Here is a 14,812-nt window from a genome sequence, read left to right on the forward strand (position 1 = left end):
TATATATAACCTCTCTGGATTTTTAGATGGTCTATCATTTAACCGTACAGAATTCAAATGTTCAAATATAATTTATTTTTTATATTGCAATATATGAATTATATTTTATATCTTTATTTTTCTTTACATGTTATCATTTTATATGCTGTAAGCAAATTTTAAAAGGAACTAGCATACAATGCAATGAAACAAGCTAGAAACATGTTTGAAAAACTTTTCGTTGGAATGTAATGATGTTCTTTCTTATAAAACAGACAGAAAAGAGCAGTTAAAATATCAGAATTCGATAAATTCATGGGTATACAAATGAAATAATTCCTGGCTACGATGAAATTTTTAAAGATAGTCATTGAAAAGGAAGAACATCGTCGTCTTTTTTCCGAATAATTTCTTTCATTTTACTATATGAATGCTAAGTATACTGAGCAAAACATTTATCCGTTTCGTTGTTGTTGTTGTTGTTTTTTACCTTGCTTGTAGGAATTGGAAACTTATGACGTTATTAAATGTTTTTTATATTCTCTAAAGAACTTCTAAAAGACCTATTTCTTCGCTTTGAATTGCAATATATGAATTACGTTTCAAAATTATTGTACTTTAAATGGTATAATTCTAAGAGTTAATAGAATAAGCAACAGTACTTTATTTAATTTCTCTATTGTAAAGATATTTAGAATGGAAAGTATTGCCATATGCCAAAACTAAAAACATTTTATTTGGAATTCTATTCCAAATGGTCCTTTCAAAAGAATATTAATCATGAATCGATTTTGTTGGTAGCACGTCAACTCCATAAAATGTGAGTTATTGGAAAATATGCAATTGATGCATTTATCAAAAGAGCTATTTCAATTATAATACATGTTTATCACAATGGTATTCTAAATAAAAAAACGGTTTTGAAAGATTTTGTTAATGACTGAATTAATAATAAATATATCGTTTGACAATAGGCCTTAACAGAATGTTTTATCAGAAATTCTTTTGAGATGTTGCATTTCAGTTCTGTTTTCATTAAATATTTAAAACCTACCTCTACATTTTTTTGGATTTGGATCAACGTACTAAAAAGATTAAAATTCTTATTCTTATACAAGGAGACAGAGAAGTGAGTAACAGATAAATTTTACTGACGAAACCATTCTTTAGAATACAACATTGCATTGTTTTGTTTCTAAAGTTAAATGGAATATAAGATCAGTAAAAATTTACATTCATTTTTTTAGTTTCGAATAATCAATTTCACTTTTTCAACAAATTAATCTAAAGCTAACGTTGTATCATACTTTCGAAACATAATGAACTCATTAAAATGACGAACCTTCTGAAATCAAGTAGTAATCCAAAATATCAAGTAAGAATTCTTTTATCACGGAATAACAAATTAATTCATTGGAATTTTCCTAGTATTTTATATAAATTCCTTCGTTTTGCTGGAATGATCGAATATCCAGGCAGAAATCGCATCTATCGCATAACGAGCTATATTTTTTGCTTTATTATGATTGTCTTCAGCTTGAATTTCTGGATAACGTGTGCAGTTCTGTTCTCATTTCAAGAACTTATGATGAGGCTGCCAGATCTCATCTGCTATGTCTTTATTTTATATATATACTTTACGATACGCTACAAAAGAAAGCGTCTGAAGTTGGTCCTAAGTAAACTGAAAGACATCTATCAACCTTCTCTTCAGAAAAAAATTAACTTTTTCACATTTATACTTTGTTGCATGCCTGTCGTATATTCGATTTTAATAACGCTTACATGCAATAGAAAGAAAGTAGCGAAATCGAATGCATATAATAACGAAATAGAAAATCCTTTGGCTCAAATATTGCTAGTAAGCCTCATGTATTTTCTTCGCTTCTTTATCCAAATGATTTTCCCAGACTTGATTGCACTTCTCTACTGCACATTATGCAAAGGATGTAGTGCTAAAATAATCAACCTGATAAATGGCATTCAAAAGATACCAATCGAGGATTTTGGGTCATCACAACAGATGGAAATACTCAGACGCAAAGCAGAGCTGGATGACATTTTGAGCAACATCCAGGACATCTTCTCTGTGCCATCGTTATTGATAATCGCTAAGAATTTCTTATCCTGTGCCACAGTAATTGGCTGGCAACTTTATTATCATTCCAAAAGTTATAGATCTCATGGAGTAATCGGATCTGTATTTAATGGAGTCAATTCTTTCGGTAGTCTAGCTGTGGTCTTGTGGTTTGCTGGAGGAATTCCCATTCAATTGCATAAATTGAAGGAAGCATTTTACAGAAAAGAAAGACAAAGATTATACTTTTTTCAGAAGAAAGGTTTATTGCATCTAAGAAAGGAATTATTTGAAGTTACAGAGTTCTGCTTCACAGGATGTGATATCATTTCATTTAAAAGAAGAACGCTTCTGACGATCATTGGAACTTTGTTAACGTATACTGTTCTCATTATTAATATGAAAGATTAAAGAAACTAAAAAAGAAGTAATGAATTCTAGCAATTCAGGTAATTCAGTAATAATCAATACTAGCAGCTTTTATGAATATGTATTTAATTCATAAACAATGCTTTGTTTTTATTAGTAATTTCTATTGAAGATTTAAGTATTAGAAGAAGGAAAGTTAAAAATTAAAAAACATATTTACAGGTAAATTTGACTGATTGATTATTTGTTTTTAATGTTAATTTCTGTTTGCGATTTACACATTAAAGGAAGAAAGCTAAAAGGGAATAAATATATTTGCAATCAAATTTGATTGGTAGAAGATTTATTTTTAGTAGTAATTTCTGTTTTTGATTTACATATTAGAAGAAAGTTAAAAGGTAATAAATATATTTACAGGCAAATTTGATTTGTTTTTAATAGTAATTTCCGTTTGTGATTTCATATTTGAAAAAGAAAGAAAAAAATATATTTGCAGGCATATCTGTTTGATTGATGATTCGTTTCTAATAGCAATTTCTTTTTGTGATTTTGTTGTTACTTTTCAATAATCTCAGCATGGTTTTTGAAGACAGCACATTTATTGGGCATAGAAAACGAAAAGAAAAGAACACAGGTATTTACAATTAAGCACACAGCATCTTGTTCGCGGGAGGTATGGTGCCGGAACGAAGCGCCAGTAGCGGAGTCACACAGATATTCCTACGCGAGAAAAATAGTCCGCTCGCTTCATCCCAACACACCCCTCCTGCGAGTGACATTTTTCGAGCATTTATAATACACATAAAAATTAAATGCACACAACAATACAAAAAATTATATGTAAATACAAAAATTAAGAAATTAACGAAATATTTTTCACAGAATACCAGTTTTTCTTCACTAACAGCTTTTGTAAAAAAATCTGCAATTAAACATTCTGTTTGAACATATTCTAATTTAATTACATTATCTTTCAACAAATCTTTCACAAAATGAAAACGTAAATTCATATGTCTTGATTTATTTGAAGACCTGGTGCACTTAATCCACTGAATTGCTGCTTGACTATCTGAATTTAAGGTTACAGCATTATTTATAAATTGTTTACAGTTTAACTCAGTTAATAAGTTTACAGTCCAAATAATGTCTTTACATATTTCAGAAATAGCAAATAACTCAGCTTCACATGTTGACAGACTGACACTTTTTTGTTTATGACATTTCCATGAAATTAATGAATTACCTAATTTAATTACACCACCAGAAAATGATTTGCCATTTTCTGCATTCCCCCAACTAGCATCAGAACTTGCATTAAGAAAACCAAACTTACTGTCATAAAACAATTTTTTATCTTTTGAACCCATTAAATATCTTAGAACTCTTTTAGCTAAATTATAGTGCCTTTTTTCTGGTTTATGATTAAATTGTGACAAATATGTTGTTACAAATGATAAATCAGGCCGCGTTCTATTAGCTAAATATAAAAGTTCACCAATTAATTCTTGATACATTGTGATGTCAACCAGTTCATTTGTGGAAGGGAAACTCTTATCTTCTCCTTTTACAATTGGAGTTTTAACACTTTTACATTTTTCTAGATTATGTTTAACCAATAATGATTCAATATATTCATTGACACAGACCAATACCATTTTCATGTTTTACAATTTCTATACCTAAAAATTTACCGGTTTTCTTCTCTTGTAATTCAAATATGCTTTTGATGCTATTTACAATCTCTTGATACATTTCATCATTATTAGAAAAAATTGCTAAATCATCTACATACATACATAATATAAAAATATTTTTACCAACAGTTTTAATGAATACACAATTGTCAGAGGCCAGTTGCATCAATCCTAATTTTTCTAATTCACCTTTTATAGTCATATACCAGTTTCTACCAGATTGTGGTAAGCCATAGACACTCTTTTGCAACTTACAAACTTTTTCATCTCCAACTAATTTTTCATAACCAGGTGGAGGTAACATATAAACAGTTTCTTCAATATCACTATATAAATATGCAGTTTTAACATCAAAGAACTTAAAAAATAAATTTAATTTAGATGCAAGTGCCATTAACATTCTGAAAGATTCGATGTTCACAACGGGTGAATAAGACTCGGAAAAATCTTTATTTTTTATTTGATTAAAACCTGCTGCTACAAGTCTCGCTTTATATTTTGTTTCACCAGACTTATCTTGTTTTAAAGAATATAACCATTTACTTTTTATTAATTTTGTTTTTGCAGGCTTATTTACTATTTCCCAAACTTCATGTTTATTTAACGAATCCAATTCATTTTTCATTGCTCTTTCCCAGTTCTTCCAATCAGCACTATTTTTTGCCTCTAAGTATGTATTCGGAATGTTATAAACTACATTAGCTGACATTTTAGATTTGAGCCTTTCCGAACGTCTGACTGGAATCTGATTTACGATATTATTACTACTTGATTCAATATCTGGTGTTTCGTTTTCATCCCCTATAGCGGCGTCTGTCTGACGCGAAGTTCTACTATGGTATAGAATTGATGAATCACTATTCTCATCCTCTGCCGATTCATCAGGAATTTCTAAACTAGATATTTCACTTTTTGTTTTTTGATTTATCTCGCATGCCGCTGGAGAAGTTTCAAGAAGTGAATTAATATCCCAAGTTTCTTCTTTCGTTTTCCCCAAATACGTACTACCTTTTAAAGATTCATTGAATTTAACTGATCTCTCTTCTATTATTTTTCTGCTTTTGATGTCATAAATTCGATAACCCTTTCTTTCTCTAGCGTATCCTAGCATTATACCACGTTTCCCTGGAACTTCAAATTTATTTCTCATTACTTTCGGAACGTGAAAATAAGCCACACAGCCGAATTTTTTAAGATAATTTAATTTCGGTTTTCTACCTGTCCAAATATCAAGGGGTATTTTTTCTTTTCCTTTACGTGGGGTTACATTAGACACTTGGGTGCTACAATTAATGGCTTCGGCCCAAAAGTTTAATGGAAGCTCACTTTCATATAACAAAGATCTAGCCCTTTCTAAAAGAATGCGGTTCGCCCTTTCAGCTTTACCGTTACTTTCACTATTGTACGGAATAGTTTTTTCATGAAATATTCCTGAATTAGCAAGATAAGTATCAAGTTGTTCATTTACAATTTCTAAGCCATTGTCAGTTCTTAATTTTTTAATTCTTTTATCGGTTAAATTTTCATATTTGGCTTTAAATTGTGAAAATATATTAAACACTTCATTTTTATTTTTTAAGAAAGAAGTAAAATACATGCCAGAAAAATCATCCACCAATATCATGAAATATTTTGCGCCACCTAATGATTCAGGTTTAATAGGACCACACAGATCAGCATGAATCAATTCAAGAATTTCAGAACTTTGATTTACATCAATATTAGGAGGAGTTTTTCTGGTTATCTTACTTATGTCACAAGTTTCACATCTAAAATCATTTATATCATTAATATCAATATAATCTTTCATTTTAAGCATATATTTATGATTTAAATGACATAATCTGTAATGCCAAATCTCATAATTACTAGTGGATTGTTTAGAAAAATAACACTCTGAATTATACAATGGTTCCAAATATAATTCTAATCTATTGTTATTTTTAAAGGCTTTAGTAACTAAATTATTATCTTTATCAAAAATCAACATGTAATTATTATTCGATTTAATTTTACAACCCTTATCCATCAAACAAGTTACTGACAATAAATTATATCTTAGTTCAGGAACATAGCTAACATTAGTAATTGTTAAATTTCTAGGATTAATACTTACAGTTTTTGTTTTAACTGTTCCGATTCCCTCACACAAAATTTTAGAATCTTTACCAGCTAAATAAATATCCCTTGTTTCAGGGATTATTTTTTCAAACCACATACTGTCTTTGGCCATATGACAAGAAGCTCCACTGTCCAGCAACCATATTTTATCACTTAGGCTTTCTTCTTGATGAGAAGTAGTAAACACATCACTAACACTTCGTCGTTTTGTTGATTAATTGGCACGATGTTGCGCATTTCTCCAGAGATTTTTTTCATTACATGGAGCACTTCTACTAGCATTTTTATTCCTATAAAAACAGTCCTTGGCGATATGATTTGGGCGTCTGCAGATGTAACAGAGCCTTACACCAGAACTTTTGTTTTCTCTAGAATAAAACACTTCCGCACTGATTCCTTCAGCGCGAGTACTCTTCGGCGAATAACAGGTATTTTCTTCTTCACGTAAAATTTCTAATATTTCTTCCATTGACTTGTCACGTTGGGTTTTGAGAATTTCTCGCACTTTAGAGAATTTTCCTTTCAGCCCGCGCACTGTATAATAAACGAGCTCCCTATGTGTGACATTCAGTCCTAAAGAATGACATTTTATAGCAATTCCTCTTGCTCTGGCAACATAATCGTTTGCCGATTCATTATTTTTCATTTGAAGATTTTTCAATTCATTGCCGGCATCTATCTTGCGGTCTTCTGCTTGACCCGTAAATGTTGACTTTATTTTATCCCAAAGAATTTTTGCATTTTCTTCTGCTGCGAACTGTAGGGCCTGTTCGTCTGACAATGATAACTTAATGTAAGCAACGGCGTCAGAATTTTTCTGGTTCCATTCTGCTGCATCTTTTTCACTTAGATTATCTGGTTTCACCGCGGATATAACAGAGTCCAATCTTTTCAAACTCAGCGCTGCCTGTATTTTCAATGCCCAAATGAAATGATTAGTTCCATTCAGCTCAGGGACATTTACTTTATCCATGCTTGCAATTTCGTTTTTGACAGTTTCGTTTCAGTCACACAGTTCACTTAGAAATTTTAACGAAACATTTACCACGAACCAGAACCACGGACCTCTGCTACCAATTTGTTGTTACTTTTCAATAATCTCAGCATGGTTTTTGAAGACAGCACATTTATTGGACATAGAAAACGAAAAGAAAAGAACACAGGTATTTACAATTAAGCACACAGCATCTTGTTCGCGGGAGGAATGGTGCCGGAACGAAGCGCCAGAAGCGGAGTCACACAGATATTCCTACGCGAGAAAAATAGTCCGCTCGCTTCATCCCAACAGATTTAATATTAGAAGAAGAAAGTTAAAAGATAATAAACATATTTACAAGCAAATTTGATTTATTGATTATTTTAATGGTAATTTCTGTTTGTTATTTATGCGTTAGAAGAAAAAAGTTAAAAGGAAATAATTACATTTGCAGGCAAATTTGATTGCTTGATGATTTTTTAATAGTAATTTCTTTTTTTTTTTATTTCATATTAGAAGAAAAAAGTTAATAAATATGTTTGCAGGCACATTTCATTTATTGATTTATATTAACAGTAATTTTAATTTGTAATTTCGTATTAGTAGAAGAAAATATAAAAAAAAAATATCTGCAGGCAAATTTAATTTATTGATGATTTGTTTCTAATAGTAATTTCTTTTTGCGTTTTACGTATTTGAAGAAGAAACTTTAAAAATTAATAAATATATTTGCAGGCTAATTTGATTGATTGATGATTTGTTTTTAGTAGTAATTTCTGTTTGTTCTTAGCAAATATAACAAATTTGCTAAGAATTCAGTGTCTTTGATTTCCGGTTAATCATTTTCAGCGTTTCCATTTAATATAAAATAAAGTTTCTGTCAGCTAATAAATTAAATAAGATGTTACAAAGAAATAATTTATAACGACGATAACCATTCCTAAATATATTAATAAAACGACAAACATCTGTTTCCATTCTGTATGGAATAGAAAAAATTCAAACCTTACTAGAACAGATATCAAATATTTATATTCATAAAATTACTAACTTTTAGATTAAATCTCAATATTCCTCATCCAATGAGATTGCGAGGATACTTTGTTTAGTAGTACAATTCAATTTTATAATGACAATTACTATTCCTAAATATATTAATAAAATGACAAACATCTGCTTCCATTGGGTATGGAATAGAAAAAATTAAAACCTTCTTATAACAGATATAAAATGTTTATATTCATAAAATTACTAACGTTCAGATTAAATCTCAATATTCCTCATCCAATGAGATTGCGAGGATACATTGTTTAGTAGTACAATGCAATTTTATAAGGATAATTACTATTCCTAAATATATTAATAAAATGACAAACATCTGCTTCCATTCTGTATGGAATAGAAAAAATTAAAACCTTCTTATAACAGATATAAAATGTTTATATTCATAAAATTACTAACTTTCAGATAAAATCTCAATATTCCTCATCCAATGAGATTGCGAGGATACATTGTTTAGTTGTACAATGCAATTTTATAAGGACAATTACTATTCCTAAATATATTAATAAAATGACAAACATCTGTTTTCATTCTGTATGGAATAGAAAAAATTAAAACCTTCTTAGAACAGATATAAAATGTTTATATTCATAAAATTACTAACTTTCAGATTAAATCTCAATATTCCTCATCCAATGAAATTGCGAGGATACATTGTTTAGTAGTACAATGCAATTTTATAAGGACAATTACTATTCCTAAATATATTAATAAAATGACAAACATCTGTTTTCATTCTGTATGGAATAGAAAAAATTAAAACCTTCTTAGAACAGATATAAAATGTTTATATTCATAAAATTACTAACTTTCAGATAAAATCTCAATATTCCTCATCCAATGAGATTGCGAGGATACATTGTTTAGTTGTACAATGCAATTTTATAAGGACAATTACTATTCCTAAATATATTAATAAAATGACAAACATCTGCTTCCATTCTGTATGGAATAGAAAAAATTAAAACCTTCTTATAACAGATATAAAATGTTTATATTCATAAAATTACTACCTTTCAGATTAAATCTCAATATTCCTCACCCAATGAGATTGCAAGGATACATTGTTTAGTATTACATTGCAATTTTATAAGGACAATTACTATTCTTAAATATATTAATAAAATGACAAACAAGTTTTCATTCTGTACGGAATTTAAAAAAAATTAAATCTCACTAGAACAGATATCAAATATTTATATTCGTTAAATTCTATAGTTTTCAGATTAAATCTCAATATTCCTCACCCAATGAGATTACAAGGATACATTTTTTAGTAGTACAATGCAATTTTATAAGGATAATTACTATTCCTAAATATATTAATAAAATGACAAACATCTGCTTCCATTCTGTATGGAATAGAAAAAATTAAAACCTTCTTAGAACAGATATAAAATGTTTATATTCATAAAATTACTAACTTTCAGATAAAATCTCAATATTCCTCATCCAATGAGATTGCGAGGATACATTGTTTAGTTGTACAATGCAATTTTATAAGGACAATTACTATTCCTAAATATATTAATAAAATGACAAACATCTGTTTTCATTCTGTATGGAATAGAAAAAATTAAAACCTTCTTAGAACAGATATAAAATGTTTATATTCATAAAATTACTAACTTTCATATTAAATCTCAATATTCCTCATCCAATGAAATTGCGAGGATACATTGTTTAGTAGTACAATGCAATTTTATAAGGACAATTACTATTCCTAAATATATTAATAAAATGACAAACATCTGTTTTCATTCTGTATGGAATAGAAAAAATTAAAACCTTCTTAGAACAGATATAAAATGTTTATATTCATAAAATTACTAACTTTCAGATTAAATCTCAATATTCCTCATCCAATGAGATTGCGAGGATACATTGTTTAGTAGTACAATGCAATTTTATAAGGATAATTACTATTCCTAAATATATTAATAAAATGACAAACATCTGCTTCCATTCTGTATGGAATAGAAAAAATTAAAACCTTCTTATAACAGATATAAAATGTTTATATTCATAAAATTACTACCTTTCAGATTAAATCTCAATATTCCTCACCCAATGAGATTGCAAGGATACATTGTTTAGTATTACATTGCAATTTTATAAGGACAATTACTATTCTTAAATATATTAATAAAATGACAAACAAGTTTTCATTCTGTACGGAATTTAAAAAAAATTAAATCTCACTAGAACAGATATCAAATATTTATATTCGTTAAATTCTATAGTTTTCAGATTAAATCTCAATATTCCTCACCCAATGAGATTGCAAGGATACATTTTTTAGTAGTACAATGCAATTTTATAAGGATAATTACTATTCCTAAATATATTCATAAAATGACAAACATCTGTTTTCATTCTATATGGAATAGAAAAAAATTAAATCTCTCAATAACAAATATCAAATATTTATATTCGTTAAATTCTATAGTTTTCAGATTAAATCCCAATATTCCTCACCCAATGAGATTGCAAGGATACATTTTTTAGTAGTACAATGCAATTTTATAAGGATAATTACTATTCCTAAATATATTAATAAAATGACAAACATCTGCTTCCATTCTGTATGGAATAGAAAAAATTAAAACCTTCTTAGAACAGATATAAAATGTTTATATTCATAAAATTACTAACTTTCAGATTAAATCTCAATATTCCTCATACAATGAGATTGCGAGGATACATTGTTTAGTAGTACAATGCAATTTTATAAGGACAATTACTATTCCTAAATATATTAATAAAATGACAAACATCTGTTTTCATTCTGTATGGAATAGAAAAAATTAAAACCTTCTTAGAACAGATATAAAATGTTTATATTCATAAAATTACTAACGTTCAGATTAAATCTCAATATTCCTCATCCAATCAGATTGCGAGGATACATTGTTTAGTAGTACAATGCAATTTTATAAGGATAATCACTATTCTTAAATATATTAATAAAATGACAAACAAGTTTTCATTCTGTATGGAATAAAAAAAAATTAAATCTCACTAGAACAGATATCAAATATTTATATTCGTTAAATTCTATAGTTTTCAGATTAAATCTCAATATTCCTCACCCAATGAGATTGCGAGGGTACATTGTTTAGTAGTACAATGCAATTTTATAAGGGCACTTACTATTCCTAAATATATTAATAAAATGACAAACATCTGTTTTCATTCTATATGGAATAGAAAAAAATTAAATCTCTCAATAACAAATATCAAATATTTATATTCGTTAAATTCTATAGTTTTCAGATTAAATCTCAATATTCCTCACCCAATGAGATTGCAAGGATACTTTTTTAATAGTACAATGCAATTTTATAAGGATAATTACTATTCCTAAATATATTAATAAAATGACAAACATCTGCTTCCATTCTGTATGGAATAGAAAAAATTAAAACCTTCTTAGAACAGATATAAAATGTTTATATTCATAAAATTACTAACTTTCAGATTAAATCTCAATATTCCTCATACAATGAGATTGCGAGGATACATTGTTTAGTTGTACAATGCAATTTTATAAGGACAATTACTATTCCTAAATATATTAATAAAATGACAAACATCTGTTTTCATTCTGTATGGAATAGAAAAAATTAAAACCTTCTTAGAACAGATATAAAATGTTTATATTCATAAAATTACTAACTTTCAGATTAAATCTCAATATTCCTCATCCAATGAAATTGCGAGGATACATTGTTTAGTAGTACAATGCAATTTTATAAGGACAATTACTATTCGTAAATATTTTAATAAAATGACAAACATCTGTTTTCATTCTGTATGGAATAGAAAAAATTAAAACCTTCTTAGAACAGATATAAAATGTTTATATTCATAAAATTACTAACGTTCAGATTAAATCTCAATATTCCTCATCCAATCAGATTGCGAGGATACATTGTTTAGTAGTACAATGCAATTTTATAAGGATAATCACTATTCTTAAATATATTAATAAAATGACAAACAAGTTTTCATTCTGTATGGAATAAAAAAAAATTAAATCTCACTAGAACACATATCAAATATTTATATTCGTTAAATTCTATAGTTTTCAGATTAAATCTCAATATTCCTCACCCAATGAGATTGCGAGGGTACATTGTTTAGTAGTACAATGCAATTTTATAAGGGCACTTACTATTCCTAAATATATTAATAAAATGACAAACATCTGTTTTCATTCTATATGGAATAGAAAAAAATTAAATCTCTCAATAACAAATATCAAATATTTATATTCGTTAAATTCTATAGTTTTCAGATTAAATCTCAATATTCCTCACCCAATGAGATTGCAAGGATACATTTTTTAGTAGTACAATGCAATTTTATAAGGATAATTACTATTCCTAAATATATTAATAAAATGACAAACATCTGCTTCCATTCTGTATGGAATAGAAAAAATTAAAACCTTCTTAGAACAGATATAAAATGTTTATATTCATAAAATTACTAACTTTCAGATTAAATCTCAATATTCCTCATACAATGAGATTGCGAGGATACATTGTTTAGTTGTACAATGCAATTTTATAAGGACAATTACTATTCCTAAATATATTAATAAAATGACAAACATCTGTTTTCATTCTGTATGGAATAGAAAAAATTAAAACCTTCTTAGAACAGATATAAAATGTTTATATTCATAAAATTACTAACTTTCAGATTAAATCTCAATATTCCTCATCCAATGAAATTGAGAGGATACATTGTTTAGTAGTACAATGCAATTTTATAAGGACAATTACTATTCGTAAATATTTTAATAAAATGACAAACATCTGTTTTCATTCTGTATGGAATAGAAAAAATTAAAACCTTCTTAGAACAGATATAAAATGTTTATATTCATAAAATTACTAACGTTCAGATTAAATCTCAATATTCCTCATCCAATGAGATTGCGAGGATACATTGTTTAGTAGTACAATGCAATTTTATAAGGATAATCACTATTCTGAAATATATTAATAAAATGACAAACAAGTTTTCATTCTGTATGGAATAAAAAAAAATTAAATCTCACTAGAACAGATATCAAATATTTATATTCGTTAAATTCTATAGTTTTCAGATTAAATCTCAATATTCCTCACCCAATGAGATTGCGAGGGTACATTGTTTAGTAGTACAATGCAATTTTATAAGGGCAATTACTATTCCTAAATATATTAATAAAATGACAAACATCTGTTTTCATTCTATATGGAATAGAAAAAAATTAAATCTCTCAATAACAAATATCAAATATTTATATTCGTTAAATTCTATAGTTTTCAGATTATATCTCAATATTCCTCACCCAATGAGATTGCAAGGATACATTTTTTAGTAGTACAATGCAATTTTATAAGGATAATTACTATTCCTAAATATATTAATAAAATGACAAACATCTGCTTCCATTCTGTATGGAATAGAAAAAATTAAATCTCTAAATAACAAATATCAAATATTTAGATTCGTTAAATTCTATAGCTTTCATATTAAATCTCAATATTCCTCACCTAATCAAATTGCGAGGATACATAGTCTAGTAGTACAATGCAATTTCATAAGAACTATTACTATTCCTAAATACCGGGTTCGGCATAAATTCGTGCAAACTTCAAAAAATCAAAATAAAAAAAGTAATGCTAGAAAAAAATTGCGGTTTGCGGGAATATGTTCAGAGAACCTTTGAATTTTGTTATTTCCATTTAAAAAATATTAAAAAATGACTGATAGATGGCGCTCACACGTCATACCGAGACTGTTTATACAAATCAGTATAGCTATAAAACACAAAGCTGGAAATGGATCTGTTATTCGATGCCAGTAGCATGCTATCGCTACCGAAACGAGCATTAGGGATGAAACTGTTCTATAAGAACGGTGAATCCGCGACTAAAGCATTGCGACAGTTACAGACGGTGAAAGGAATTAATGCGAAGAAAAACCCAATTTTATTGATTGGGATATTGAATTTAGTTCGCCGTTTTGAGGAAACGGGAAAATTAGAGGATCGTCCAGGAAGTGGCAAACCATCTGTCAGCGCTGATCACGTCCCTGTTGTCCAAAGGGTCATGAGAAATGTGGCATGATAAATATATTAATAAAATGACAAACATCTGCTTCCATTCTGTATGGAATAGAAAAAATTAAAATCTTCTTAGAACAGATATAAAAAGTTTATATTCATAAAATTACTAACTTTCAGATTAAATCTGAATATTCCTCACCCAATGATATTGCAAGGATACATTGTTTAGTAGTACAATGCAATTTTATAAGGATAATCACTATTCTTAAATATATTAATAAAATGACAAACAAGTTTTCATTCTGTATGGAATAAAAAAAAAATTAAATCTCCCTAGAACAGGTATCAAATATTTTTATTCGTTAAATTCTACAGCTTTCAGATTAAATCTCAATATTCCTCACCCAATAAGATTGAGAGGATACATTGTTTAGTATTACATTGTAATTTTATAAGGACAATTACTA

The sequence above is a fragment of the Argiope bruennichi genome, chromosome 6, assembly GCF_947563725.1.
Source record: "Argiope bruennichi chromosome 6, qqArgBrue1.1, whole genome shotgun sequence".
Lineage (NCBI taxonomy): Eukaryota > Metazoa > Arthropoda > Arachnida > Araneae > Araneidae > Argiope > Argiope bruennichi.